General features: G+C 52.1%; 2 pseudogenes; both read left to right on the forward strand.

Annotated features, from left to right (window-relative positions):
* Positions 1 to 3,071: 3,071 nt before the first annotated feature.
* Positions 3,072 to 4,222, forward strand: LOC123154397 (peroxidase 1-like; annotated as a pseudogene).
* Positions 4,223 to 13,235: 9,013 nt separating this feature from the next.
* Positions 13,236 to 15,361, forward strand: LOC123153199 (peroxidase 1-like; annotated as a pseudogene).
* Positions 15,362 to 16,074: the final 713 nt, after the last annotated feature.

Below are 16,074 nucleotides of genomic sequence, written 5' to 3' on the forward strand. Positions count from 1 at the left end.
GATCCAAAGATGCCGGAGACAACCTGCTTGTCGACCGCTACCACAGATGGGGGTGGGGCTGCACATCTTGCCGACGAAAAACGCAAGCTTTGAAACCGACATGGCATGTAGGTGGACGGGGTCGGAGAGGCGGCAGGGTAGAGAGCCTATGCGGATGGAAGGATGGCGGCCGGCGCCGCCGGCAATCCGGAACCGGAAGGGAATGCAGATCCGTACCACCGGAGGGGGAGCCACCAGAACGCCAGTGAACCGAAGCTGGAAGAGGCACAGCTACCATTGTATCGGGGCTGAAACCACACCAGTAGAGGACGCCGACGGACCAAGAACACTGGAGAACGCAGGTTCATGGAGGCCGGTACCGGAGCGGTGTCAACAAAATCCACCACGGAGCTTCTAACATGCTGCCAGAGGGCCACCGTCACCACACACACACATAGGTCGTCACAGTAGCTCGGAGGAGACATCGTTGGGGACGAAGGTGGCCTGCACCTAGGGAGGACCGAGCTCCGGCCACCTCTCCCAAGGGTCACGCCCGCCCCGACGGACGGCAGCAAGAAGAGGGGCTGCACCACGGGGGGCAAGACGTGGACTGGGGGAGGATCAGCACGGACACGGCCGCGCCGACGAGCAGGACCAGCAGGATGTGTGCATCAGTTGGACGGAGGGAGTGGCCGCGGCACGCCAGATCCGATCTGGGGCCATGGGGTGGGCAGGCCTCCAACGTGAGCGCCGGGGGGAGGCGGGACACTCCACCGCAGCCATCCTCGGGCGTGACGTGACCGGCATGGCCGGCCCTCCGGCGGCGGCGTTGCAGGGAGACGGTGCGGGAGGGGTGGCGCGATGCAGGGGCATGGCAGGGAAGGAACGGAATCGCCCCGCCACCGCCATCCCCGGGCGCGGCGCGGCTTCGCCTGCCGGCCCTCCGGCGGCGGCGATGCGGGCGTGGCGGAGTCGAAGGGGGGCTTCTGGCGGCAAGGGTTTCCCCCGTGTCGCCAGACGCGGGCGACGCAGGGGTGGGTGTGGGGGTGTGGATAAAAAAGTTCCGAAAAACTCCTTCTCCGGCGATCGTGAGATGTATGCGAGTCCTTAATATATTTACATGCAGTTATGTTGCAATTCCTAAAAAACAAAAGTGTTGTCGGGGGTTTGGTGCGACATATGCCAACGGATGGCTTATCATGGTGGGGTCGAGTAGAACGTCGCCGGTGCCTGGAAACGGGATGAGGCGAAGACATGCACGCCGGCGAATCTTACCCAGCTTCAGGGCTCTCCGGGGAGATAATACCCCTACTGCTGCTCTGCGGGGTCTCCGCATGGTCACTATGGCCAAGTGTTTACACGGTTGCTCCTTGAGCTGTTTCTTATAGATAGGAGAGGGCAAGGCTAGATCTCTCCTTCTATCTGGTATGGTCTAGAGCTACCAGGTTCCAACCCTTTGCATGGGTGCCCTGGGGGGTTTATATAGGCCTACCCCCCAGGGGTACAATGGTAATTCGACTGGGCGCGGGCCCAGCCGTCAGTGCCTCTGGCCTCGGATTTCTCCGCTGACTGCTGGGGCCCGCCGATTGGTGGGCCCCGCCGACTGATCTGGTACGGAGCCGACAGGCCGCGTCTACCGCGGGCGGGTCTTGCCGGCTGCTGATTACTGTAGCCGTGCTTCTGATGACGCGGGCTTGGTCATGGGGTCGTGGCAATAGTCCCGCCGCCTGGCGGGCGATCACTAGTGCCACTCCCCATCACATCTTGATTAATGGTGCATGGGGCCCAGGGGAGGGCTCGGCTGACTCCCCGGGCCGACTCCTGACGGATCCGACTGGCGGTCCTCTCGCCGTCTCCTAGGGTCTCACTGACTGGTGGGACCTGCTGCTTCCGGGCCGTTCAGACAAGCTGTCGTGGGCGCAGGACTCGGTACTGTGGTGCTGATGTCAGGGCCGGCAGCGCAACAGTGCCACGCCGCACAGAGATCTTCCCGAGTACGGCGTGCTGTGGCTATGCCTGCCCTTGGTAAGGGGCGGGAGTGGGCTTCACTGTAGCCACACCCCTGCCCCGTCCCCTTCGATGAGGTCATGGGTTTGTTGGAGTCGCTGGCCGACTCCCCAAAGCCGGCTTATCTGGAAGTCGTTCCTGGGACTCGGCCGTGAGCGGGCAGTCGGCCGCCCTGCCGTCGACTCCTCAGGAGGCGGCTCTTCGCCCTGGGGTCTTGAGGGGCGCAGCCTGCCCCGATGTCTTGAAAGGTTATGGGACTCAGATTGGCCTACCCGTGGCCCATTACTCCGACAAATGTGCAGCCAACGAACTTCCGTCTGGATAAAGAATGGTTTTCAGAAGTAAAGGGAACCTTTCTTTCGAGCTTACATGCAGTTTGCATCACTGCTGCATTGATCTCTTGGAACAGCTATGTCATCCTTTCAGCCCCGGAACAATGGTCTGCGTATGTGCTGCTTAGTGCCTTTGCTACTTCGTCATGCAAAGTAGTTCTCGTCCGTGCAGATGCATGACTGAACGCATCGATGTCCGTCAGTTGACGACCCGGCCTCATCTCACCGTTGCAATCAGGCCATTGCCACCGTACGTTCCTCGCTGGCTCTGCCGCCCTACGTCGACCAGGAGGGACACAGAAACGATGACCGCACGACTGTGATCTTTAATTTGCATGCAGGATAGGGTTGCCCCGTCAAAAACACTCCAGCATTAACCTGATGCATGTGAGGTTATTCTCTTGATGCAATCATGAGCCAAATCAGATCATTGCGTTCCTATCCTGTGATGAGAGACATGATAGATTCATGGCATGTTACCATATGGACGACACACTGGTCATGAACTAGCCTCGGCGCCATCTAATTTTTATCGCCATTTTTGTTGCATTATTTGACTTGTTTGCTTAGCTGCGGTTGCGTACGTTTGATCATTGAGGCGGTTGTATGGAGGTGGAAGTTAGCACATGCTTTCATACGCAGCAACCAGGTTGTCACGCTGACACAATGCACTAAGTCTACGTCACCTGACATCTATAAGTATTAAGTAGAGGGAGTTGCAAGGACAAAGATCACTCAACTACTAGGGCCAAAACATTCTTATCTGCAGCCACATAGTAACTGGGGTGCTTAATTCTATCTTGTAATCAGCTAAGGTCCATGGCGACCAGGTCTTTGCTGCTCCCTATGGCCCTGCTGGTTCTTGCAGCTAGCTCGGCTGCGGTGGCTCAGCTGGAGATCGGCTTCTACACCAAGACATGCCCCGACACGCCGAGAAGATCGTCCGCCAGGAGATGGCCAAATTCATCGCCGCCACGCCCAGCCTGGCCGGCCCGCTGCTCCGGCTCCATTTCCACGACTGCTTCGTCAGGGTAAGTCGTCGTTGTGCACTTGTCCTGTCTCACGTACAAACCTACATTATGCACACAAACACTAAGAAACATCCATGCAACGCGAAATTGCAGGGTTGTGACGCCTCTGTCCTGCTCGAATCCACCGACGGCAAGGTGGCGGAGAAGGACGCCAAGCCGAACAAGAGCCTGCGAGGGTTCGGCTCCGTGGAGCGCGTGAAGGCCAAGCTCGAGGCCGCGTGCCCGGGCATCGTCTCCTGCGCCGACGTGCTCACCCTCATGTCCCGCGACGCAGTCGTGCTGGCCAAGGGCCCCTTCTGGCCAGTGGCGTTGGGAAGGAGAGACGGCAGGGTGTCCCGTGCCACAGAGGCCATTAACGAGCTGCCCCCGGCCTCCGGCGACGTCCCTCTGCTCGCCAAGATCTTCGCCTCCAAGGGCCTCGACCTCAAGGACCTCGTCGTCCTCTCCGGCGCTCACACGCTCGGCACAGCGCACTGCCCGTCCTTCACCGACCGGCTCTATAACACCACCAGCGAGAACGGTACCTCTGGCCTCGTCGACCCGTCTCTAGACAGCGAGTACGCTGACAAGCTGAGGCTCAAGTGCAAGAGCGTTGATGACCGCACCATGCTGTCTGAGATGGACCCCGGGAGCTTCAAGACCTTTGATACCAGCTACTACCGCCACGTCGCCAAGCGGAGGGGTCTCTTCCGCTCCGACGCGGCGCTCCTCTTCGACGCCACCACCAATGACTATGTCCAGCGCATCGCCACGGGCAAGTTCGACGGCGAGTTCTTCAGGGACTTCAGCGAGTCCATGATCAAGATGGGCGACGTTGGCGTGCTCACCGGGGCCGAGGGAGAGATCAGGAAGAAGTGCTATGTCCTCAATTAGTGTTTGTTCATTCTTTACTGTAAGGGGATGCGTTCGATAATGGTCGTGTGGAACTATTTATTGTAGTAGTGTGACTTATTATTGAGTAAAAATCATTTATTCACATACTCTAATGATCTGCTCCAAAGCTTGTCCACCTCCTCCTCGGCAATAGTCCGTCACAAAGCCATGATACTAATAGATTTGCAGATTGTGATTCTGTGACGCCCCGATAATTAGGTTACAGTAATCCCACGTTAACGATGCCACGTCATCACGGTTACTATTGTTAATCTCGCGTTAGTTCAAAATCGATTCAAATTCAAAATTGAATTAAAGGCAAACAACAAAAGTTTTCAAACTTTAAAACTAAAATTTCTGGGGTGTGCCAAGTAATGCAAAGTTAATTGTGGTGAGGAAACCTCACTTTTATAAAATGTTTTAATACTCTAAAATGATTAAAACAGTAGTTGAAACGATTAAATAAGTACCTTTGATATTTTATAAAATTATAAACTATTTTATTTTGCGGTGAAACTTTTTAGGGTAGTGGGTTACTTTGAAACACTATTTTTTAGAGCTAAGTGTATATTTTACTAAAACTAAAATAATTAGAAATAAAGTAAACAGTAAAAAGTAGATAAACCAAAAAGAACAGAAAAGTAAAAAAACAAAAAAAAACCCGGCCAACTGGGCCAAACGGCCTAGCCGGCCAGCCCTCTAACCTAGCCGGCCCACCCCACTCCGTTAACTCCCCTGGGCGACCGAACCCAAACCCTAGCGCACCCCATTCCCCCACTCGTCCCACCCCGCGCGTCTTCCTCGCTCCCCCCGATCTGGATCGGGGGAAACGGCGCCCCGACACCGCCGCCTCATCCCTATGCCCCGTCGCCGGCAGGCGCCGCCCGTCTCCGCCGGCGCCTCCTCGTCGCCTCCCCTCACCGCCTCCTCAACCCTCCTCCCCGACCGACCTCCTGGCGCCTCTGCTTCCTCCCGGCGCCGCCCCGCCATCGCCGCCTCGACCCCGACTCCGTCACCCGAAGCCGTCTCGGACGCCGTCAGACTTCCCTGTCTACGCGCGTCGTCCCTGTCCACCTCCTCGTTCCCCCGCTGCCCGAACCCCTGCAGCACCCCTGTGAGCCGCCGCCTCCCCTCCTCACTCCCTCTCTCCCGTCGTTGACCCCCCCTCACCACGCACGTGCCTCGCTCGCGGCCGCGGTCACCGCCTCTGCGGCCCCCTCCCCGTGCGCACCCAGCGCCGCGCTCGCGCCCCCTGCCTCACCGTGCGGACGCGCCCGATGTCGGCCTTGCGCCGTTCGCGCCCGCGTCGTGCGCCCGTTAGCCGTCCATTGCGCATGTGCACCGCCCGCACTCACCCCATCTCGCTGTGCTGCCGCTCGCGGCCGTGCTCGCCGCGCGCCCTCCACCACGGCCCTCCGCTCCCTTGTCGGAGCTCACGATCGCTGCTGTTGCAGTGGTTGTGCTCCTCCAGCCCCTCGTCGCACCGCTGCACTACTCCCCTGCTGCTCCGCCCGGTGGCGGCCCGCCGGAGCTCCACGCCGGAGCGCCGGCACTCGGTCCCGCCAGCCGCTCCACAGCGCCCTCCCAGGCAAAGCACCCGCGCACCCGCAGCGCCCCTGCGCATGTAACCTGCTAGCACCGGCGCCCGCTTTGGCCTTTGGCCCTATGACGAATGGGGCCCACTGCCAGAACAAATAATAAAATAATAATAAATTAACAATAAAATTAATTAATTAATTATCTAAATAATTAACTTAATTAATCCTGTTTAGTTAGGTAATTAACTTAATTAACCTATGTTAGTTAACCTAATAACCTAATTATTCTTTTAATCTGTTAGGTTAGTAAAACGGTGTATGACAAGGGGGCCCCACCTCCTGTTGACCAGTCAAAGTTTGACTGGTCAACTGGGACCCCTTGGACCCACATGGCAGCCCCTCTGGTACACTTATGTGTACCCAGAGCTGGGTGCATGTAGCAATTCACATTTATTTCGAATTAAAATAATCTGATAATTTTAGAATATGAATTAAAACTTTAAAAATTAATATAAAATAAACCGTAGCTCAGATGAAAAAACTTTGTACATGAAAGTTGCTCAGAACGACAAGACAAACCCGAATACGCAGCCCGTTCATCCGCCACGCATCCCTAGCATAGCGAACACGCAACTTTCCCCTCCGGCTCCTCTGCCCGAAAACGCGAAACACCGGGGATAATTTTCCGGATGTTCCCCCCTTCATCGGTACCACCTCGTACCGCGTTAGGGCACACCTAGCATCACGCTTTGTCATGTCATGCATCGTCATGCATTTGTTTGCATTATATTTATTGTTTCTTCCCCCTCTTCTCTCGCTAGACAACGAGACCGACGCCGCTGCTACCCAGTACGACTGCGGTGTTGACGACCACTCTCTCTTGCCAGAGCAACCAGGCAAGCCCCCCCCCCCTTGGTCACCAGATATCACCTACTCTCCTCTATACTGCTTGCATTAGAATAGTGTAGCCTGTTACTGCTTTCCGTTAATCCTATTCTGATGCATAGCCTATCATTGTTGCTACAACTGTTGATACCTTACCTGCAATCCTAATGCTTAGTATAGGATGCTAGTATATCATCAATGGCCCTACATTCTTGTATGTCTGCCATGCTATACTATCGGGCCGCGATCACTTGGGAGGTGGTCACGGGTATATACTTATACATAATATATGATACTTGTGGTGATTAAAGTCGGGTCGGCTCGTAGGAGTACCCGCGAGTGATTCCGATGTTGGGGGCTGAAGGGGTAGGTGGCTCCATCCCGATAGAGGTGGGCCTGAGTTCCCGAAGTCCCCCGACGGTTACTTTGTGGCGGAGCGACAGGGCAGGTTGAGACCACCTAGGAGAGAGGTGGGCCTGGCCCTGGTCGGCGTCCGTGGTTATTTCAAAATAACACGCATAACGAGATCTTGGTATTTGATCTGAGTCTGGCTACTGGCCTATATGCACTAACCATCTACGCGGGGACAATTATGGGCACTCGACGTCGTGGTATCAGCCGAAGCCTTCGTGACGTCAGTGACTGAGTGTCGCGTGCCGGGTTGGACCGCGTAACGCAACTTCCTTTGTAATGGAGGTTGCTAGGTCTGCTCACCGGCCGCGTACGCAACGTGCAGGTGTGCAATGGGCGATGGGCCCAGACCCCTGTGCCATAGGATTTAGACCGGCGTGCTGACCTCTCTGTTGTGCCTAGGTAGGGCTGCGACGTGTTGATCTTCCGAGGCCGGGCATGACCCAGGAAAGTGTGTCCCGCCAAATGGGATCGAGCGTGTTGGGTTATGTGGTGCACCCCTGCAGGGAAGTTGATCTATTCGAATAGTTGTGTCCCTCGATAAAAGGACGACCCGGAGTTGTACCTTGACCTTATGACAACTAGAACCGGATACTTAATAAAACACACCCTTCCAAGTGGCAAATACAACCGGTGATCGCTCTCTCACAGGGCGACGAGGGGAGGATCATCGGTTAGGATTATGCTATGCGATGTTACTTGGTGAACTTACCATCTACTCTCTTCTCCTGCTGCAAAATGAAGGTTACCAGAAGCGTAGTCTTCGACAGGACTAGCTATCCCCCTCTTATTCCGGCATTCTGCAGTTCAGTCCACATATGATAGCCTTATTCCAGTTGATACCAATGCATACATATGTAGTGTAGCTCCTTGCTTGCGAGTACTTTGGATGAGTAACTCACGATTGCTTTTCTTCCCCTTTTCCCCTTTCCTATATCCGATTGCTGCAACCAAACGATGGAGCCCAGGAGCCAGATGCCACTGTCAATGACGACTACTACTACTCGGGAGGTGCCTGTTACTACGTGCAGCCCGCTGACGGCGACCAGGAGTAGTTTAGGAGGATCCCAGGCAGGAGGCCTGCGCCTCGTTCGATCTGTATCCCTGTTTGTGCTAGCCTTCTTAAGGCAAACTTGTTTAACTTATGTCTGTACTCAGATATTGTTGCTTCCGCTGACTCGTCTATGATCGAGCTCTTGTATTCGAGCCCTCGAGGCCCCTGGCTTGTAATATGATGCTTGTATGACTTATTTTATTTGTAGAGTTGTGTTATGATATCTTCCCGTGAGTCCCTGATCTTGATCGTACATGTTTGCGTGTATGATTAGTGTACGGTCAAATTGGGGGCGTCACAGATTCTACATGATGTTCTAGAAGAGGATGTTTACACAAGACAACCACTAGTGATTTTGAAGATAAAAATGCACCACATCATGTGTACAAAGTCGATAAAGTCTTGTATGGACTAAAGCAAGTACTTATTTCATGAATATGTTGTGTGTGTATCTCCATATTGATAGGTCATAGAAAGTACAAGCAGCAAGTCTCAACCAACATACACACAGAGAGCCGAGAGACATCCTCTTTCCTAGAAGGAAGAGTGTGAGTTGAGTCGAGGGAGAAGAGGGTGCAAACTAATTAAAACCAGGGTTGCAGGTAAAATCCTATCTAACCCTTTAGCACCAGCACTCCATCGAAGATGACAGCATTGTGGTGCTTCCAGATTTCCCAGATAGTGAGGAGGGGGGATGTTTGTGGCCCCTGACCACCAGTTGAAGAAGCAAACTGTGTCATCAAGGGGGTGGATGGTGATGCGGCTCCAAGACAAAATCCCTTGCCATCAGATTCGAAGGAATATGCATCCAACGAGGATGTGATGTAGGTTCTCAGCTTCCTGAAAACAACGGACACAAAGAGGGTCATGTTGGAGTCAACAACTTGCCAGTCGATCCGACATTTGTTTTGGGAGGCCAACCACTCCATCATAGAAGATGAGAAAAAGCAATCCTTTAGTCAGTAGAATCAGTAACTATACTACACAAATAGTTCAATATCAACCAACAAATCAAGCAATAACCAAATAGAAAGAATGATAATATGAAATACGAAGATATCAACACAGTCGGAGTCACGAGGCTCGCTAATGCCCAGTGGATTAGGATCTGAGCAAACTTAGTTTGGATGATGGAATATTCGTTGTTCTGATTGCTCTTAGAGATAAAACTTGTAAATTTGCTAGGGTTTTTTTCAATCACGGCAAACCATATGCACATTGTATATCTTTTCTTATTTTTTATACGATGTTTTTGCCATTTTATTCTAGAAAACATTGGCAATTTTCTTAACCTGCTATTTCTAGTACATGGCAAAATGAAGAGAAAATGTTTTCACACAAAACATGGCAATTTTTGTAAAGCACATGACAAATTTTGGCAAAACTTTACAAATTTGGCAAAAAGTAAAATAAAATGGCAAAATTCATTGTTGTACCATGGCAAAAAATCTTACTTTTCATGATTGCAAATTTGTCTTTATATGATGGCAATTTTTTCTGTTACCATGGCAAATTATATTTGTGGACCAGGGCAAATTCTTCTTTTCTTACTTTTAATGATCGAAAAATTATTTTAGTGCCATAGCTATTTTATTTTTTGTAACATGGAAAATTATACTATTGGAGCATGGCAAATTATTTATTTTCTTACTTTTCATGGTGATAAATTTAATTTAGTACCATGGCAATTTTATTTTTTGTGACATGGCAAATTATATTTTTCATCCATGGCAAACTTATTTTTGTATATCATCATTATGTTCATTTTTTATCATACAATGGTATATTCTTGTTGAGTAAATTATTTCTCTGGACCATGGCACTTTTATCATGCACATCATTGCGAATTTATTGAACAAACCAGGGTTAACTCCCTCACCGCCGCCGAGGGTCTCTGTCGGGCGAAGCCCAAGCAGTGCCGGTGGTTGCGGGGCCTTCGATGGGTGCGGCTCCTCTCCCTCCCTGGCGGTGGCATGGCTCCGATGTGGTGGTGGCGGTGCTGCTCGGTGATGGGTGTGGCGGGGTGCTCCGCCCGGTGGTGTGCCCCAGCTTGCAGCGATGGCTTGGGCTGTAGATCCCTCCAATCTGATCTAGGTGGGCTGGTGGAGCTCGGCCCAAAGAAGCGGTCGACTGATGCGGCCTAGGGCTTTGGTTGGCAGGCTTCAGGCCATGGATGTTGGCAGGCAGGTGGCGGCGGGTCGGATCGGGGCGGGATGGGGGCCTGCCGCCCTGAAAATAAGTGTGGTTGTCCTCGTGCTCTTTTCGCATCATGGCAATGTCCTACATGATCGGTCCTCCTCGATTTGGTCATCGATGTGTTCCAGACTGCTGCTGGAGATCCTGCCCAAGATATCCAGATCGAATAGAATTCGGTCGTGTACGCCATATCAGCTTAAGAGGTTCCATGACAACGTGGCGCAAAGCTCTATTGTTTGTTGACATCATGGGACATGTCGGCTTCTCGATTTCTATGGTGTAGAAAGTTGTGTAGAAGGTCATGGTGGCTCAGATCGGAGGATCGATTAGACGAACAGAGCCTTTGAGGCGATGGAGTTAGCTAGGTGTTTGATAACTCTCAGGAAGAGCAGTGTCAAATGGGGGTGGCAATACTGGAGGAATTCATTTTTTGTGGTGCTCCTGGGGTACCGAGCGTGACTTTCATGGTGAAAACCTAAGGTTTGGCCTTCATTGCCTGTGCCTGGACATTGAAAACCTAAGGTCTGGCCTTCATTGGTTGTGTGTGACAATTGCCTTGCTGAAGGAATTGTTCTGAGAGCTCGGAGTTCTCCATCGTGAAAACCTAAGATCTTGGATGAGACAATGATGGTGCTTGTGCATTGTTTCCTTTTTGGAGGCGTTGCTTTTGAAGCCCTTTTATATTTTACAGGTGTTGTATTTAGTTGTGGTTTGTGTGTATCTGCTGAGAGAAGTCGATCGCTGTGGCGGAACCTTTGTTTTTTTCCTTTTTTCTTTTCTTTTTTTCTTCGGCTGTGTGTATCCTGGGTGTCGTTTTACGACATATTATAAGTGCAGAGACTGTATGTAGTTGATATCTGTGTGATATTAAATATTCTTCTTTTCAAAAAAATTGAAGGGAATGATGATCGGGCTGGACCGCTGGAGGCCCAGTAAAGGGGCCTGCATCGAGGGTGTTCGCACGTGGAGGTGTACCATATTAGCAAACTAAAATGTCTGCTCGTCCCCCGTCCTGCATCGAACGATTCGTTCGATGGGTCTCCGTCCCCGGGCCAAGATTAATGTTGATGCAACGGTAACGAGGAATGTAGACCCTTCCCTGCAAAAAAAAACGAGGAATGTAGACCCGGGTGCTGTAACTCCGATTGGCCAAGACCATGATGGCCTATTTTTGGGTGCTTCACTCATTGTAACTAGTGGAATCATAGATCCTGCAACACTTGAAGCAATTGTTGTTAGGCAAGTTTTGGCTCTCTCAAAAGACCTGCACGTGCAAAGGATTCATGTCGCGTCTGAATGCAAGGTAGTGGCTGACGACATAAAGCAATGTAGCACTAAGCGGCATGGAGCAATCATTCGGCAAATCATAGAGCACTCTAGTGTTTTTACTCCAACGTTGCTATACACACGACGTCCTGTGCACGATTTACGGACGATACTATTAATCAAGCCGTTGGTGTCAATCAAGCTCTCTGCAGGACACCGTTCGATTGCACATCGTGCATGTATCGTCCATGCACCAGTCGTCCACAAAGTAGTTTCGCTTTTACTCTTTGTAATTCATTCATGAGTTTAGGAGCTCGAATTTCGAGACCCAAAATTTAGCGAAGCATGCTTTACACTGTGATCTTTTTTGTCCCTGTAAACATCGTGACAGATCAATAATGTCTCAAAAGAACAATAAAAAAACCTCCCTCCCCCTGCGATCGTGAGATGTATATTCAAGTCCTTAATATATTTACATGCAATAGTGTTACAATTCCTTGAAAACAAAAGTGTGCAGCTAATTAACGAACTTCCGTCTAGATAAAGAATGGTTTTCAGAAGTAAACGGAACATTTCTACCGAGAGCTTGCTGCGTGCATGCAGTTTGCATCGCTGCTGGATGCGGCTGATCTCTTGGAACAACAATGTCATGCAGTTCCTATTTTGTTTCTATGTCAGCCAGAAACGCCAACATCCATGGCGTTTTCATGTGGATTAGAAACGCGGCATACCTCAACGTTTCAATGTGGAGCAGAAACGCGGCATACCTCGGCGTTTTTATGTGTCGCAGCAACGCCGCGGGATCTGGCGTTTTTAAAAGGATTAGATCATGAAATACTTTCAAGTCAAGTTCATTTTGCGACAAAGATCATTGTGAAAGTCAGAACAATGATTTCGGCACCGGAACAATGGTGTGCGTACGTGCTGCTTAGTGCCTTCGCTACTTCGTCATGCAAAGTAGTTCTCGTCCGTGCAGACGCATGACTGAACGCATCGATGTCCGTCGGTTGACGACCCGGCCTCATTTCCCCGTTGCTATCAGGCCATTGCCACCGTACGTCGTTGTTCCTCGCTGGCTCTGCCGCCCTACGTCGACCAGGAGGGACACAGAAGCTATCACCGCATGACTGGGATCTTTAATTTGCATGCAGGATAAGGTTGCCCCGTCAAAAAAACTCCAGCCTTAACCTGACGTAAGAGTCCCTAAGTAGGTGTAGCATTGCTGCTTAACCTGACGCATGTGAGGTTATTCTCTCGATGCAATCATGAGCCTAATCAGATCATTGTGTTCCTATCCAGTGACGATAAGACAGATGATAGATTCAAGGCATGTTACCATGGACGACACACTGGTCATGAACTGGCCTCGGCGCCATCTATTTTTTATCGCCATTCCTGCTGCATTAATTGACTGGTTCGCTTAGCCACGGTTGCGTACGTTTGATCATTGAGGCGGTTGTATGGAGGTGGAAGTTAGCACATGCTTGCATACGCAGCAACCAGGTTGTCACGCTGACACAATGCACCAAGTCTACGTCACCTGACATCTAGTGCCAAAACATTCTTGTCTGCAGCCACGTAGTAACTGCTAACTGGTGTTAATTATATCATGTAATCAACTAACCTTGGCCTCCCTCATGGACCCCGTAATCAGCTAATGTCCATGGCGATCAGGTTTTTACTGCTCCGTGTGGCCGAGTGAATTACAAAAACCATTGACATTAAAGGCTAGGGTTGCAGAAACCACACTTCTACAGTTTTGTGTCAAAAAACACTAATTCTGAGGCTAATTTTTTGAAAAAACATTAGTAGTCCGTTTCGCTCGTTTTAATCACGTTTATGACAGCTGGGACCCGCTGCACAGGCTGACTTGACACAATATAACGGATTGCAAATAGACATAATAGAACGGACTACACTGTAAAAGAGCCTAAGAGGATAAGGTCATTTTTTCACATTAAGAAAAAGAGGATTATGTTCTATCTCCCTCCTGTGACCGTTGACTCATGCCCGCTGGTCGGTGGAGCTCGAGCTTGCCAGCAGCACCTCACCTACAACATGGCCGCCTGGCCGCCGGCACCGCTGCTCGCGCGCACGCGCAGCTGGCGCGGCTGCTGCTCGCTCAAGTGAACGGCTTCTGCTGCTCGCTCCCGTCGCCGCTGCTGCTCGTGGTCGGCGCCGCTGCTGCATATGGCAGGTCGATAGGGAGGCGCACCAGAGAGCTCCGCCGCCGCCGCCCCTAGTAGTGCCCCACATCGGCCTCCGCCGCGCCCGCAAAAGCTGTCGCTGTCGGCCATCAGAAGCTGCTGGTGCCGGCCCTCCGATACCCACGGCGGCTACGGCTCCAGCGGCCGCGAGAGCTGCTGCTCCGGTGCGAAGGGGGAAGCGCTAAGGGCAGCAAGGGCAGGCACGTCGGTCTCTCGTGGGCTGGCCGCGCACGGGGAGGGAGTGGCCGCCGGCCTCCACCATGGGAGATGAAGGTCGCGAGGACCCGATTAAGTTTTTTCAGGGGTCATTATGTAAAACAAAATTGTGTCCGGATGTCCTTGGCTTTTTAGTTTGCCACGTCACCCTGTCCAGCGGGACCCACATGCCATAATCGTGCTCAAAATGGCCTAAGCCATCGACTAGTGTTTTTTTTTTTGCAAAAAATTAGGCTCAAAATTAATGATTTTTGGCACAAAACTGTAGAAGTGTGATTTCTGCAAACCCTACCCTTCAATGTAGATGTTTTCTGCAATTCAGTCCCTATGGCCCTGCTGGTTCTTTCAGCTAGCTCGGCAGCGGTGGCTCAACTGAATATCGGCTTCTACAGAAAGACATGCCCCGACACCGAGAAGATCGTCCGCCAGGAGATGGCCAAGATCATCACCTCCGCGCCCAGCCTCGCCGGTCCGCTCCTCCGTCTCCATTTCCACGACTGCTTCGTCAGGGTACATAACTTACATGTTCTTGTATTTCTGCTGCTATTGATCATGAAATATATGCTTACATGTCTGTGCATGCAACGCAAATTAAATTGCAGGGTTGTGACACCTCTGTCCTGCTCGCATCCACCGACGACAACGTGGCGGAGAAGGACGCCAAGCTGAACAAGAGCCCGCGAGGGTCCGGCTCCGTGGAGCGCGTGAAGGCCAAGCTCGAGGCCACGTGTCCGGGGATCGTCTCCTGCACCGACGTGCTAACCCTCATGTCCCGCGACATTTGGCAAAGGGACCCTTCTGGCCAGTGGTGCTGGGCAGACGAGACGACAGGGTGTCAAGCGCCACGGAGGCCAGCAGCGAGCTGCCCCCGGCCTCCGGCGACGTCCCCCTGCTCGCCAAGATCTTTGCCTCCAAGGGCCTCGACCTCAAGGACCTTGTCGTCCTCTCCGGCGCCCACACGCTCGGCACGGTGCACTGCCCGTCTTTTGCCGACCGGCTCTACAACAACACTGGCGAGAATGCCCTCGTCGACCCATCTCTGGACAGCGAGTACGCCGACAAGCTGAGGATCAAGTGCAAGAGCGTTGATGACCGCACTATGATGTCAGAGATGGACCCGGGGAGCTTCAAGACCTTTGACACCAGTTACTACCGCCACGTCGCCAAGCGGAGGGGCCTCTTCCGCTCCTACGCCGCGCTCCTCTTCGGCGCCACCACCAAGGACTACGTGCAGTGCATCGCCACGGGCAAGTTCCACGGTGAGTTCTTCAGGGACTTCAGCGAGTCCATGATCAAGATGGGCGACGTTGGCGTGCTCACCGGGACCAAGGGAGAGATCAGGAAGAAATGCTACGCCCCCAACTAGAGTTCGTTGATTCTTGTAGTTGTAGTTGTAAGTCGTAACTGCACGAGTTCGAGGATGTCTGTCTGATACTGTTCATTGTAGTTGTATGATTTATATTATCGTCAGCAATAACAGTGAGTAAAAACTAAAAACATTCTTTAATAATCATTGAATCGATATCTCTGCGCCGGTGTGCCGGTCTAAATTTGGGCCAATCGGCTGCCAAGCATTGGATTTGGATGCGTGAACGGCTGAGATTGCCGCTACCAAGTCATCTTCCTCCTTCCGCACGCACACGCAAAACGGAAAAAAGAGTAGTATCTCTCCTCCTGCTTGCCCTTGGCCGCCGTGTCGCAGCTCGTCGGGGACACTCGCCGTCGAAGCTTGTCAGGGACGCTCGCCATCGACAGCTCCGGTCGTGTCGCCGTCCCTTGGTTGCAGCACCGCCGGGTGAGAGTTCCCGCATCATCGTAGTCCGCCGTCATAGCTCTTGATGCGCCCGTCGCAGCACCGCCATGCAGCTCCGTTGTCGCTGCTCGCCATTGTTAGCTAGCCGTTCTTCGTTTGAAGCTTTTCTATAAGCCCATTGTAGCTTTTCTCGATGCCGGTTGCACCTTTTGGCGGCTACACGGTGGCCGACCTCCAGCTACCTCGTATCCAGTTGAAGCTTTTTTCAAAGCCGGTTATAGCTTTCGTGGTTGCTGGACGTAGCATTTTTCAGCACTGGTTGTAGC

Source organism: Triticum aestivum, chromosome 7A, assembly GCF_018294505.1.
Source record: "Triticum aestivum cultivar Chinese Spring chromosome 7A, IWGSC CS RefSeq v2.1, whole genome shotgun sequence".
NCBI classification, from domain to species: Eukaryota; Viridiplantae; Streptophyta; class Magnoliopsida; order Poales; family Poaceae; genus Triticum; species Triticum aestivum.